At 46.2% G+C, this 13852-nt stretch overlaps 1 protein-coding gene across 3 annotated transcripts in view; it reads right to left on the bottom strand.

Moving 5' to 3' along the window:
- The window catches only part of NPAS2 (neuronal PAS domain protein 2), a 104028-nt gene extending 90466 nt beyond the window's left edge, over positions 1 to 13562 (bottom strand). The window contains exon 1 of one of the 3 annotated variants that reach the window (XM_075426633.1): positions 13411 to 13562. The gene's annotated coding sequence lies outside the window, so the exon portion shown is untranslated. The remainder of the gene's footprint in view (positions 1 to 13410) is intronic. The other 2 variants (XM_075426641.1, XM_075426650.1) reach the window with 2 other exon arrangements.
- Between the last annotated feature and the right edge of the window lie 290 nt (positions 13563 to 13852).

Genomic DNA, 13852 nt, shown 5'->3' on the forward strand with positions numbered 1-13852 from the left:
TAAACTCACACCGGCTCCAAAGGAAAACCACGTTCCTCCTTTGACCCCACCACCACCATTTGTGCGGCTGCATAGTGAACCACCTTAGGAAAACACAGCAGCTGAAAATTAACCTGTCCACACACAGAAAAGGTTAAATTTCAGCAAGATCAGCTTCCAGCTCTAGCCCCACCAGCCCAGGACAAGGGAAATAGCATAAAGGATTGTCCATAACTGGAAGTAAGGCAGGATCATCCTTTGCAGTAACAGCCGAGGCTTACACGGATTAAGGCAGTCTTGCAACCATGGCTTTAGTGTTAACAGGTAACATTTGATACAGCAATGGAAAATCAGTCTCAAATGGAAGAATGTGCTATGGAGGCAGTGCTGCCTGAGCTCATGCCAGAAATGTCTCACGACTCCGCAGTTATTGCTTTGTTCTTTAAGACAATTGTCTTGCAAGAGGCATCGTGTTCTGGCAGGGTGAGAGGAGTTTCACATCAAACAAATTTCTCCAAAAGAAACCTGTAGACTAGCTGGGAAATAAGACTAGGGAGAAACACCCAAGAAGTTATTAACTCCAGATTAACATGCAGGAAAAAAGGCTGGCCTGAAGTGAGCCACTTCCTACCTTTTAATTCCTGAAAAACATGAAACTGTAGCCACACTCCTGGCTAAAGTGCAAGAGCAAATGCAACAAATCAGGCTATTCATCAGCTGAGGTTTTGGAACCCATTATCCATGTTCTATTTAGGTAGAGTCTCTATTTCAAATTTCGGGTGGCACTGTCAGTGTGGAATGTGGGAAAACCTTCCATCAACCCTATGTTGGAAACATCAATGTGCCAACATTACTATACTCCCTCGAAACATCTTTTTTTCTGGGATAGCTCATTCTGTTCAGGGAAACAGTTTAGTTCTGCCAGTAAAGTAACTGCATATAATACGTATCCGCTAGCAAAAGTTACCACTGTGCCGTTACGTGTATTATTGTCAGCAAAGACCTTTCACAGCAGACAAGACCTGGCTCGCCAAAATGACCTTCCCGCAGAAGCATTTCTGAGCTCACTCTGCAGTGCCTCTCTTCTTTCTTCTCTGTGTTGCAAAACATTAATCTAGATTCACAATTCAGATCCTCAAAAGAAGCAAAAAAGGTTACACCAGTGCCTGAATCAATTTAAGTTTTGCAGGCAAAACTGTGAACCAACATTTTTTCATGAATAAAGTAGCTAGGAAGAGCCAAGGTTTGAGTATGTGTTCACTGCTGACAAATACTTAATAATTTTCAGAAATCTTCCGTGGCTGATGCGGTCTGAGTAATCCTCGGAGGATTTAGCATACGGCACCGCCTTTACACACAGATCACCCAAAGTATTCTGCAAAAGAACGCTGTCCTCTTTCTGGGGGGCCAGACGGGTGAACCTTAAAACTGCCAAACATGAGGTTGCAGAACAACCAAACTAATTTTAATTACAAACCTCATTCAGATCATCCAAGACCTGTGCAGGGAAATTCAAAATGAAGAGAAATGAGAGAACGAATGGGCAGATGAAAGAAAAAAGTCCAGGCCTGTTCCTCTTCTTGGGGCCACATGCAGATAGAAAGCTGCCTCCCAGCAGAGTGAGGCCCCTTGGTAGCGTGCAGGTTTTCGGACGGTATGTCCCACCTCTCAGCTGCCACGCTACGGCGATGACTGCTCCCTTTCCATCCAACCTATCCTCGCTGCGCTATACGTGAGTCAGACCGGGGACCTACTCAGCCCTTAAATACGTGCTTAAGTCTTTCCATATTCAGGGGAGAAACTCAAATGAAATTCTGAGCAAATGTGTAATGAAAAGCATGTGCCTAAGTGTTTACCTGAATAAAGCTGCTTTGCTGAATCTGTGCTAAAATGTCAAGCGCGTGTCAGGTGAGCTCAGGATCTTCCACAGCACTCTCGCTCGCAGAGCCTCAGCTATGAAAAATGCTGCGTCCCCTGGGAGAAAAGTTTTTTCCTGGAGTGCAGCCCAGAAGGAAAGGAGCCATCGGATCAAAGATAAGCCTTACCTCCCCCACTACACCCCTCACTTCCACAAACAGCAGATCAAGGCAGAGGAGGTCTAGAAAGAATAAGAAAGAGGGTTTTTTCTAACAGAGAAATGAGAGGTTCCCCCATCTCCCACTCGGTTTCTCCAAGCAATGCAGCTAGGAGCACTGTTGCTTGCTTGGAAGCTCCTAGACTGCGAGATGGGAAGTCACGGAGTGCAGGAGTCAAGTTCTTTATTGACATCTCCCACCTCCAAGCCACTTCACAGATTCACAGTGTGCAGGAGGGTTTTCAGACAGACCACAGCAGGCTGACCTTTCCTCCTCCACAAACAGGATGGTCTCCAGCCCCCACGATTCAAGAAGCCATGGATACTTTCGTTCGTCAGCCATTATTCATTAGATTTGGGAGACCGAGCTGTTTAAGCTGAAACTTCTTAGGGTGAAGAAAAAAATGTTGCACATTTTACATTATCTCCTGCAAATATGAAAGCTTGCTTCAATCTTCAGATACAATATTTATGAATTGGTCTTTCAGCCAAATCCACTTTTGCATAAGGATACACAGCTGCTGGTACCCAAAAGTATGATACTTCCCAAATATATCTTTGCCATTTTTAAAATCGTTCTAGAGGCTTGAAAATAATATTTCTTTCATTGTAAGTGAAATCTCTAGTTCTGATGTTTCAAAGACAGTCTGAAATTAGCTGGGTTTTGTTTGTGTTTGTTTGTTTGTGCACAAGAATAATTGATTAAATCAGCACAAGCGTAACTGATTATACACTCTAAGAAAAGTACTGAGGAATTCAGCTGCAAAACTAGCAGCATTGTAAAGAGCCATACCCAATTTTTATGCTTACATCTCCTACATGGAATCCCCTCTTAATTATACAGTAGCAAATCTGAAATGTGTCATCACCTCCCACCACTGGATAGCTAGATTTTGAATGAATGTAACCCGCATTTTTCAACACTTCCCAGGAAATTTTTTTAAGATGTCTCTTTAAACTTTTTCTCATGAAAAGGCAAAATTTGCATATAAGAATATTTAAATACTCACGACTTACAGAGAACGTCAGCCCTCTTTCCTTAACCAGTGCAACGACCCTCTTGTAGTTTCACACAAGAAAAAATATGCAGAGAAATATGATAAGTCTAATGCCAGTTAGGACTTTGAAAATATATGTATTATAGACAAGGAAAATGAAATGTGAAATTCAAAGTTAAAAATTGAATTTATATCCTTCAGTTCTCTGAAAAATAATCTATTTTTACTGGAAATCGAAAAGCTATCTTTATCAAATTTCTCAGTTGACAACAATAAATCTATTGTTCAGATATGGTTTAAATTGTTCTTTGGAAAAGGAGGGCTTTGAGATAATCAAATAGAAATTGCATTAAAGAAGAAATGCCTTCTTAACTGGAATTACTCTCTCTATATATAGCCCGTAGTTTCTGATACATTTTAGGTTTGCTAGAGTAACAGGCAATTGGACACCATGAAAAATTATTTGTAACCATTACAATAAAAGAAAATGCATTTGCTTATTTAAGGGAGAATAGGCAAGTTTAGCATTCTGCCTTTTACTTTAAGAATTATGTCCGCAGGAATCCAGATGCTAAGAAACAGTAAGCTGATGACATACATTTGAAATGCTACACTATACATTAAGAAGCCATACACTTGCTATTTATTTCACAAGCGTGAATTAGGTCTTCTGGAAAAGAACTTGAATTTCAGTGAAACTCTCAAGAAACTGACAATAATTGGCACTTTCACAATGCTTGCTGTCTGAAAAATGCAAATAATTACGAGGTAGCAGGGGGGAACCAAGCCATTGTGTGGGTCACCAACAGAGCTGGGACATCCAGGGAAAGCTCCAACGCTGCCAGGTGTTGCACAGCTGGAAGCAAAGTGCCTGCGGTGACAAGGTACTGCCTAATGCATCCTCACCACCGAGAGGGATCACACCCCAAAAAGCCTTCTCTGTGGCTCCTCTTTCTGCCATCGGTACCCCAGAGCCCCCCTGCTTTGTGGCCCCATCAAATACCTGGATACGAATGGCATCCAGAATTGATCACAGCCTACATCACGCTGTAAAGCTGCCCTAGTTTATGGGTCAGATGCACAAAGGCGTTACATATGCAGTCTAAGCTCGTGATAACGCACAGTAGAAGAATTATGAATAAAACCCATTTCCTTGGAGATTTTCAGTTTTCTCACCCTCAACAAAACCTCGTTTACAAAGACTTCAAAATCCTTCAGTATTGTTGTCTGACTGCAATACTATGCCAAATATTTATTTTATCAGTCCAAAACTCAATTTACTGCTGAAACCCTGCATGAATACTTCAGAGGAACGTCTATGATCCTGCCCAGAAGAGGAGGAAAGATTACAGAGATGAATATTGTGCAAACAAATCTCTGTCTATATCACCAGTCCTACAAACTGCTGCTTCAGCCTAAGACAAGTACCTGAACATGGGCACCTGTACATAGAAGGGTCTAAAGAAGCTGAATGAAATTCCTGGATACATGCATGATGTATATCAACTTCTTACAGTGCTGTTGTCAGCGAAGGTGAGGAGATGGATGACTGAACGAGAGAGTGAGATAGGAAGAGGAGAGAAGAAAGGAGAAGAGGGTAAGGTGGGAAGCAGAAGGTCCTAAGGCCTAACTGAAGTAAAAATCAAAAAGATCGTAGTGAAGGAAGCTAAAGATTCAAAAATATAAATATAAAAGGCGGAGAGGGAACAGTTAAAATACAAAGTGACATAAAAAATAAAATTAAAAAAAAAACCCAAACCAAAAAAACCCTCTCAAAACCAAAAAGTGACAGAGAAAGTTTAGACCTTTCAGAAGCTGAAGTCAGTAATTCTTTGTCAGCCAAACTTGCCTTGATTTCAGTGGGAGTTTTGCCTTAATGAGGACAGCAGGCCTGGCACCAAATGCAGCTTTATTTCTTATACTTGAATAACAGCAATATATAACAAGATATTCTGTTGTTGAAAAAGACGATGCATTTTCGAAGAAGTATGGATATTAGGGGCCAGGCAGTGTACATGTAATTGCTGCAACCTGCTGAGTTACACCAGTGTGCATCAGCTGACAATAAGGTCCTTTGTGCTGGAAAGAAAGAAAAAAAGATGAAAAAACTGACTCATGCCACCTTGCAAACAATCAAATTAAAGCTCCAGAATTATTCCAGCAAAGTTTCCATTGACTTCAGTGACAGCCCAGAAAACCAACAAGATTCTTCAGTCCTTCTTACAAGAGTGAATATGAGTGACCTATTTATTTTTTATCAGTATTGCTCTTGCTGAAATTGTTGGAAATGCACCCTTCTGGTTCATAGAACTACTGTTTGATTAGGCTGCTTGTGTGAAAGTACCCTTCCCAAATATTCTATTAATATATTGAAAAGGAAGCATAAGATAAGTAGATTCAAGAATAAAACATTCTTCTCAGCTTGGTAACCAAAGACAAAGCAAATTAAAAAAGCTCGATGCCCATCTGATGAACAGGATGACAATTCTGTCTAAGTAGTGGCCTTAATGGTCCATGTAGAAATCATATAGCTGTTTTCCCTTTTATAAATTTTGAATTAAAGGAACTCTCGCTGGAAGTGTAATTGGAATGTGGGTACATCTAATGCAAAGCCTCCAATTTAAAACCTTTTACTGTTTTAGATGTCAAAACCAGGAACAGACAAAATACCACAAGTAAAATCTGTAGAATTAGCAATAAAAACACCAAGGCAGATATTTTGTATGAGAACTAGGAATACGGGAAAAATATCCTGTCTCCAGCTGATCACATCACATACTAATAATATTTATTATTGACAAGATTTTGCAAGCATACCATTCTTGCCCATAATATGGGAAGTACCGTGTCAGTTCTCCATGGCGTATTAATGAGAGGCATCCCACCCAAACCAGTAAGTCTAGGACATGCTCAAAGTTGGATTCATTCAGTCACTAACTCAAGTCAGATAACCAGTAATTCTCAGGCTTTGCATGGTTACATGCACCTGTTAATTCAGAGATCACAGGTGGGAGCTGCCTTATTAAAATTGCTCTCCAGCTTAAAAAATTGACACACAGAGGGAATCGAGAGAAAAACAGTCTGGTCTGCTCATCAATGGCAAAATGATCATAAATAATCAAACACAATTATTATTGTTTGCAAGGCTAAAACTGTGCTTAAAGAAATTCATTGCCATCTGTAAGCTTGTTAAAGTTGATTACGATTTTCTCGTGCTGGTTTTCTTCCCAATGATTGAACAGTATTGTCTATTTTCAAAGGAAAAAAAAAATAAACCTGCCTGAATAATAAATTGTTTTTCCCGAGATAGAACAAACCATAGTGATGAACTTTAAGAATGGTTACCAAATTAGAACCGAGAATGAAAAACAAGTATTTTCCTGTTCAAGGTTTTGTTTTTAACTTGTTTCTATTTTTAACTGAATTGAGTGCTGATTGCAGAAAATTCAAGGCTACCCGGACATCAGACTGCTCAATTGACTGAAAAGTTTGATGATTTCTCTAAAAAGTGAGGTCTGTGCGTGAAATTACATCAGTACCACTGCTCCAAGCTAACTTGGGGCTGGGGGGGGAGAGGTTAATATTGCTTATTAAATAATGTTAAATGAGCTCAAAGACGTGTGAGATTCAGGAGGGCTCCTGAAGCTCCGGTTCTTTCCCCGGGCTGCTTACGCAACCTCGCTCGCGCAGGCAGTGCAAGGGCCTGCCATTTTATTACATAAGGTAGCCCGAAAATGCACAGGGAGGCAGTTGTGAGCTCCATCAAGTGCTGCACTGGAGCTTCTGTATCAGTTAGCACCTAGAAATTCTAAGAAGTGACCAGAAGGACTTGGGTACGGCTGAGTTTGTGATTGTTGCTGTAGTTTTAATAGTAATGAATCTCATCTAAAAGCTAACAAATATCATCAGCATGAGCTGTGTTTGAAGCCACAGCGCTCTGACCGTACTTAAGTGAACAGCAACACGCAGCCTTTGGTTTAGCAGAGCCGTGGTAAGCGCAGTCCAGGGCTTTAAAATCTGCCTTTCACATGATTAAGCAAATGGTCTTGTTTAGTGAACAGCAGTCATCACAACATTATTGTTTTAACCAGTGCTTTAGTGCAGTGGATAGCTGAAGAAAATGAATTTCCAATGCATCCTCACATTCTCAGATCAGGATTTCAAAGCCTGGTCTCATACAGACAGATAAAACTGTAACTACAGCAACACCAGGTCACGGTAGATGACCACCCTGCCCCGAACCCTCTCGCTGACACCGGGCAGCAGCAAAGGCTCGGGAAGCCTGCGCAAGCAGGGCGGGCATGTAGCAATATTACAGTCTCCCAGTGGAGACTTCTTCAGCCAGGCATTGTATCTTGCTATTCGCTGCCTCTTGGTGGGATTGCTTCCGTGAATACAATTGCTATCTGAACCTACTTGAACCCAAGGAGATAAGGTTGTCTATCCCCGCCATGCCTGCACAGCTCAATAACAGGACACCAGGGAGCAAGCCTGAGCCCCATACCCTTCTCTCCGCAGACCTGCTGAAGTTTTAGCTCACGCCCTGGCTCTGCTTTGGAGTCCTTCAACCAGTTTCTTCCAATCAGCTCTTTCCATGACAGTTGTGCTGTAACGGGGCCAGCCCTGAGCAGCAGAGGTGCAAGCCACCAGGAGCCTTGGGAGCCCAGGGGGGGCAGACACTGGCCCACTTCATTTCATTGAGACCACCTGGCTTGGCATCTCCTCTCAGTCGCGGCCAGACACGGGTGCTGAGGGGCAAGTACAAGGACAAGGCAAACCAATGGTGATATTTCCTCAGGATCCTCACCAAGCTTCCAAGAATTTGCAGCTCAAAACTTTCTAAGCCAGAGGCAGTGGTTTTGCATTTAATAGCCCTTGATGGATTTCTCTTCCATGAACTCATCCAGTCACCTCATTAGCTGATGTAACCTCTCGGCATCCACATCCTGTGGTGAGGAGCTCGGCAGCCTGATCACGCCACGTGAAGAGCCACCTCCTTTTGTTTCCATCCCCACAACGGCCTGCTTCACCCGATGCCCTCCGCCGCTGTCGCTGTGAACAGCCATTCCCAGTTTGCCTTCTCCACGCCTTGCATAATTTTGCAGATTTCTGTTGCATCGCTTTGTCAGCGTTGTCACTCCTCAGGCAGGAGCCACTCCATTCCTCTGACCCCCTTTGCTGTCTGTCTCTGAAATGTCCTCCCTCACCATTAGACACCTTTGAGGTGGGGGCATCAACAACACATGTACTGAAGACGCAGGCACACTATAGCTTATGCAGTGAAATAATAGGATTCTTTTTTATTATTATCCAGCCTTTTTTAAATAATCCCTAACATTCTATTTGTTTTTTTCTTTTTAAAAAAAACAAACTCACATCTGAATATTGCATTGATTTTTTCCTGAGTTGTCCATGGAAGATTTTATCTAAGCTTCTGCATCTTCAGTGACCTGCAGCAATGAGTTTCTATGATTATACGCATACTTATGTATGATTATACATATACTTTCTTCTATTAACTTTCAACCTGACATGCATATTACAATCATCTGACATGGAGATATTCAAAGAGAAATGGTGGTTGAAATGTCCCAGTAGATGATGCTCTGTCATGCTGGCACTTCTTGTATGTTTTGAAATGACAAAGAGGTTTCATACCTAAACTTTCAAATTTCCATTCCGATCTCAAACACGCATACGCAACCTTTGGATTTTTTTCCCACATCATCATTTCACTTGGCTATAAGTCTTCTATTTTATGCACAGATCCCTAAGAACAGTGGCAAAACAGCTGAAAAAAACCACCTTCTGTCATAATCAGGCCAGCAAAAGACCAGCTGTTTTACAGACTTGTGTCCAAGCAGGACAAGGTGAGACAGCCTCCTTGTTCCCACCATTTACAGGGTCATTTACGGAGTATCTTGGAGCTCTGGGCATGCCACCTGCTGCACAGGCACAGACGAAAGAGACGGTGTTGGCTCAGAGAGCTTGCAGGCAAAGGAGAGGACAAGGAACAGCAGGCAGGTACTGGCAAAGTAGGAAGCAAAGCGTGTGGCAATACTATTTCCTAGTGACAAAGGTCCAAGCTCACCAGTGACCTAACTTTTGTGAGAGTTTTATTTTTCTGAAGCCACAGGTGAATTTTCAGACCGAAGCAGGATTAAAACTAGCATTGGGGGCGCATAAGGCTATTCCTCCCACACGTGGCAAGCAGCATGAAGGGAACACTGATCTCTGCCGTGGTCCTTGGGTAAATGAACAGAAACGTCTTTACCGCAGTGTAATTAAACACAACATTTTGGTTGGACTGAGTTGTGCTTCATGGTTTGCCTTCAGGGGGAAGAGACACAGGAAGAGAAGCATAAAAACCAGTACTTACCCCTCTACACCACAAAACGTACATCAGATTTATGTGTACAAGGCCAAGAAAGCCGTGCCCCGAAATCTCTCAGCCTAATCTCAGACATCCCTGAGCCACTGCAAGGTAAATGCAAGGAGCAGAGAATAAACCATGTCTGCAGTTTCTTAGCTGCTTACTCAGAGCACAAGCCTGCAGGACCACATCCCATCTTACCTCCATGCCTTTCCTGCCTGCAGCTCTTGTATTTCTGAATTCAGCTGGCAATATACCGGTGTGTGTATATATCCTGCATGGCTAGCAACAGGTCACAACAAAGCGATGGCTTTAGTCCCTCCCCAAAAACTGTGAAACGCCAAAAGCACATAAAAAAATCCACCACCATCTATGCATTCTGCTTCAATACTATTACGTAGTGTTTCCCTTTCAAACTTCAGTAATCAGTCTCATAAAGAAAAAGTCAGTCTATCAGCTGATGATGCTTTCTGACTGAATTAAATTAGCTAAAATACAAATACTTGCATGGCCTCAGCCTAGTTTTTCAGAAACAAGTTTTAATAAGATCAAGGATCCACAGAAAGCTAAACCAAAACTAAGAAAATTACTGGTTTTTATATAGATCCCCCTACAAAATCTGCAACTCAAGTGCATCTGCCTGAAGAGCAGTTTGAAAGCAAAACTATAAACACAAATGCAAGTTACTTAAATTCAGCTTAGAATGAAAGAAAAGCAACTAAATACACACAACATACATATTTGGCTGTCATTTTCAATGGTATGATATTTGTCAATCATCAATTGTATAGTGATTTAAGTAATCTGACTGCCCAAAACTTACGTTTGAACACAGGCAATGATTATTTAAATCATGACATTTGCTGTGCAAAATGCCCTATCCTTAAAGAACACCAGAGCGACAAATCGAAACCATCAGTTGTTGATCTTCATTTTCCTGCCTCCATTACGATACAGCATCAGTTACATGCTTACATACTATTTTCTCCCATGTGGCTTTACGATTTTGATGTATTGTTAATATACTGAGCTAGAAATTCTTCCTCCAGATTAAAAAGCGGAAAATCCGCCCTAGCCTACCGCAGCAGTCACTGACTGGGTTGAGGCCTTTTGGTCCACAGCACAAAAATCTAGTGTAAGACTCGACTCGGGCACACAGAGTCGCTGTCCTGTCCATGGCAAACCTAGTGCTAGAAGAGGGTGGGCAGGCACCGCGGTGGAGGCCTGAGACTGGCCTTGGTGCCAGGTCCTGTTCCTTAGAGTGCTGCTGAGGGTGGGGTACAGGATAGGGAGGAGAACAAACACATGGGCTCAGCGCAACTCCAGAGCCTGGGCTCCACCATGCAGATAGCTCATCTCTGGGTCCATGGGCCATGACTGGAGCAACAATAGTTGCTCCTCATGGCGAGGAGACAGCAACAACCTCTATGAACGGAACAGGGGAGCGGTCAGAGGCAGGGGCTGAAGAACACAGTAGGCAGTGTGAAGAGGAAGACAAGCAGGATGAAAAAGCAGTAGTGCTATGACCTGATCATTGAAAGACTGGAAACCACCACTTTCGCAGGATCAGATCTCCTGTCCCTGACCACCACAAGTCTCTCATCCCCTCTTTCTGCCCGCCATTCCTTCTCTTGGTCTGGGTTTTCCAACTCTCTACAGTTCCCTGCACCTTGTTCCCAAACTTTGTCATCTATGACCCCATGAAGTCCTTTGACTTAATTTGAGGTCCCTGCTCTTCACTTGCACACGCCTCCATCACCAATACTTCTCCATTCTAGTCCCACCATTTCTTGCCACCACACATGTGAATTAAGCGGTTTCCTCCACCTTCTCCACCCTGCCTCTGCATCAGCAGGCACACCCTGCCACCACAGACACAGAAAAGACAGTCTTCAGTGCTCCCTCCTTATGGTGCTCACCATAGCATTAACTTCTAGGAAGAATAACCACAGGGGAAAGCTCACTCAGTCCTCCAGCCACCAACTGGAACACTCTCATTCTTCCCAGGAAGATGAGAAGTTGCTCAGCTCCTAACAACGCTGGGGTGTTCAGTACACTCCGTGCTCGGAGGATCTTTGGCGAGTGAGCGCAATGGTCAAGCCCTCAACATCCCCCCACCGCGAGCGCGCAACCTCGGCTTTGTGACAAACGATAACTGAGACAAATTCTGGAAGCTCTTCATAGGCTTGACACAAGGCGCACCCCTGTCACAAGACTGATCCCAAGCCAAGTAGCTTTCTCCTGCTCCAAAAGACGCAGCCACAAGAATTCAACAGTCTCAATGCAAATGTTTCTCAACATAGCCAAAAAAGGCAGATTCACAGAAAAAAAAAAGATCAAGGTCTCCTAATGCGAGGTGATGTATACCTAAACCATCTTCGTGAGCTACGCGGCCAAAGAATACCTTTCCCTCTAACCACACATTCTCAGAAATAGCTGAACTATTTTGTCAGCAACTTCCCAAAGAGAGTGCATCTTTGGAAAACACTCAACGTGGAAAACATCAGCCTAGTTTTAAGCTTCACAAACGCATCAGCACCTGCAAGCAGAGCATTGTATTGGAAAGCACTAGATAATTTTAACTGTAGACAACATTACCGCCTATGATGAAATAACAGCTCCTTCAAGCGCTCTCGCGCGCTCTAGGCTAGAAAATGGGGCAATAGTGGTAATTCTGCAAAGTCTAGTCTGTGGGTTCAATCCCGCACACGGGCAGGGCGGCACCTTTTGTTCGGGACGGAAAGCAGTTTTAGGCAAGCACGCTGTCTCCAGGCGTCGGAGCAGGGCATGGGAGCGTTGCCAGCTTGGGGAATCACCCCGGCGTCGGACACCTGACTCTGGAAAACCTTCGTTTTCAAACATTCAGCGAGACAGTGCACGGCGTAGCAATGGCGTTCTCCAGACACTCCCGTTTCCAGGCCATCCCTGCAGAGGAACCCCGTGTCCCTATTCACCTACAGAAACGCACGCAGGATCGGGCCCTCCGCCGGCTGACAGCTCTCGGAGGCGGGCACGGATCAGCCGAGGAGCTTGGCTAGGTCTGGAATCCGCGAACACTAATTACTCCCTGCCACCAAACCAACCAACCCCACGGTGGGATACAAATTAACATTTCACACGGGGCCGGGGGGGGGGGGGGGGTAAGAGGGAGAGAGGGAGAATTTTTCCGCTCCAAGAGGCGGCCACTTGTTGAGCCGAACGCTCGGGCCGGCCGTGCCCGTCCGAGGGAACCCCGCAGCCCTTCTAGAGGTTTAGCGGCGTGAAAAGATTAACGCTCCTCCGCTGGCTGCTACGCTTGTAACCCCTAATTATTTCCGAGTCACTCGAGTGAAAGTAAACTGCCGTCCCGGAGACAGTCACGGAGCGCGGAGGAAAGTTTCTTGGACGAGCGTGCTTGCTCATCGACGGGTCAGACCAGCGTCCCCGCGCAGCTCGCTGCGAAAGAAGCCCCCCGTTGCCGCTCCGCCATGGATTTAACGCTCCCCCCGCGGTCCCGCACGCCGGAGGGAACCGAGCGGGAGCACCCGGGCTCTCTCGGCACACGGCACAGCCGCTGCTCCCGCCGGCGGCCTTCGCCCCTCCGGAGATCCCACTGGTCTTACTGGAAGTTTTCCTTGACCAAACGCTCGCCCGGTCGGGTCGCAGACCCCGTTCCAGTCCAGCCTAAATGACAGCCCCCCACGCGTGGACACTGCCAATCAAATCACACCCAAAAAGAGCTGGGGAGCGGGAGACAGAGTGGGGGGGCGCTTGATTTCCCCCCTCCAGCCCGCCCAGGACAGACAACCCGCTCCCCACGGAAACTTTCCCGCGGCAGAGGCGATGCCACCCCGCACAGCGGTGCGTGGGAGCGGCGGGGACCGGGCGGGGGGGGGGGGGGTGTGTGGTGCTGACCCCGATGGCCGCGCCGCGGGGTGTCACGCGGGGGGGGGGGGGGAGCTGGTGTCGCGGGTGTGGAGGGCCGGGGCCGCGGGGCCGCGCGTTACCTGGGGTGCCGATGCTGCGGGAGCGCGGCGGGGAAGCCCCAGCCGCCGCCGCTGCTGCTGTCCGCGGTGGCCACCTGGGCGCGGGAACCGCCGCCGGTGCCGGTGCCGCCGCCGCCGCTTTTCCGGTGCTTGCCGGTGCCGGTGCCGCCGCGGCGGCGGGCGCCGCCGGTCCAGCCGCGCAGGAGGCCGGCCTCGGGAGCCGGCAAACTCTTCCCCGCCGCCGCGGAGCCGGGGACGCTGCCCGCCTGCTGCCTGCCGGTGCCGGTGCCGGTGCCGTGTCTCATGGTGCGCGGGGCCGCCGCATGCCGCGCTGCCGCCGCCCCGGGCGCCGCGGGACCCAGGAGCGCCGGGGCCAAGGGCTCCGCCGGCAGCGGGAGGCCGCCGGGAGCCCGGGGTGCTGCGGGGGGGCGCGGAGGAGGAGGCCGGGGGCCGGGGCGGCTGC

This window comes from Opisthocomus hoazin, chromosome 1, assembly GCF_030867145.1.
Source record: "Opisthocomus hoazin isolate bOpiHoa1 chromosome 1, bOpiHoa1.hap1, whole genome shotgun sequence".
NCBI lineage: Eukaryota > Metazoa > Chordata > Aves > Opisthocomiformes > Opisthocomidae > Opisthocomus > Opisthocomus hoazin.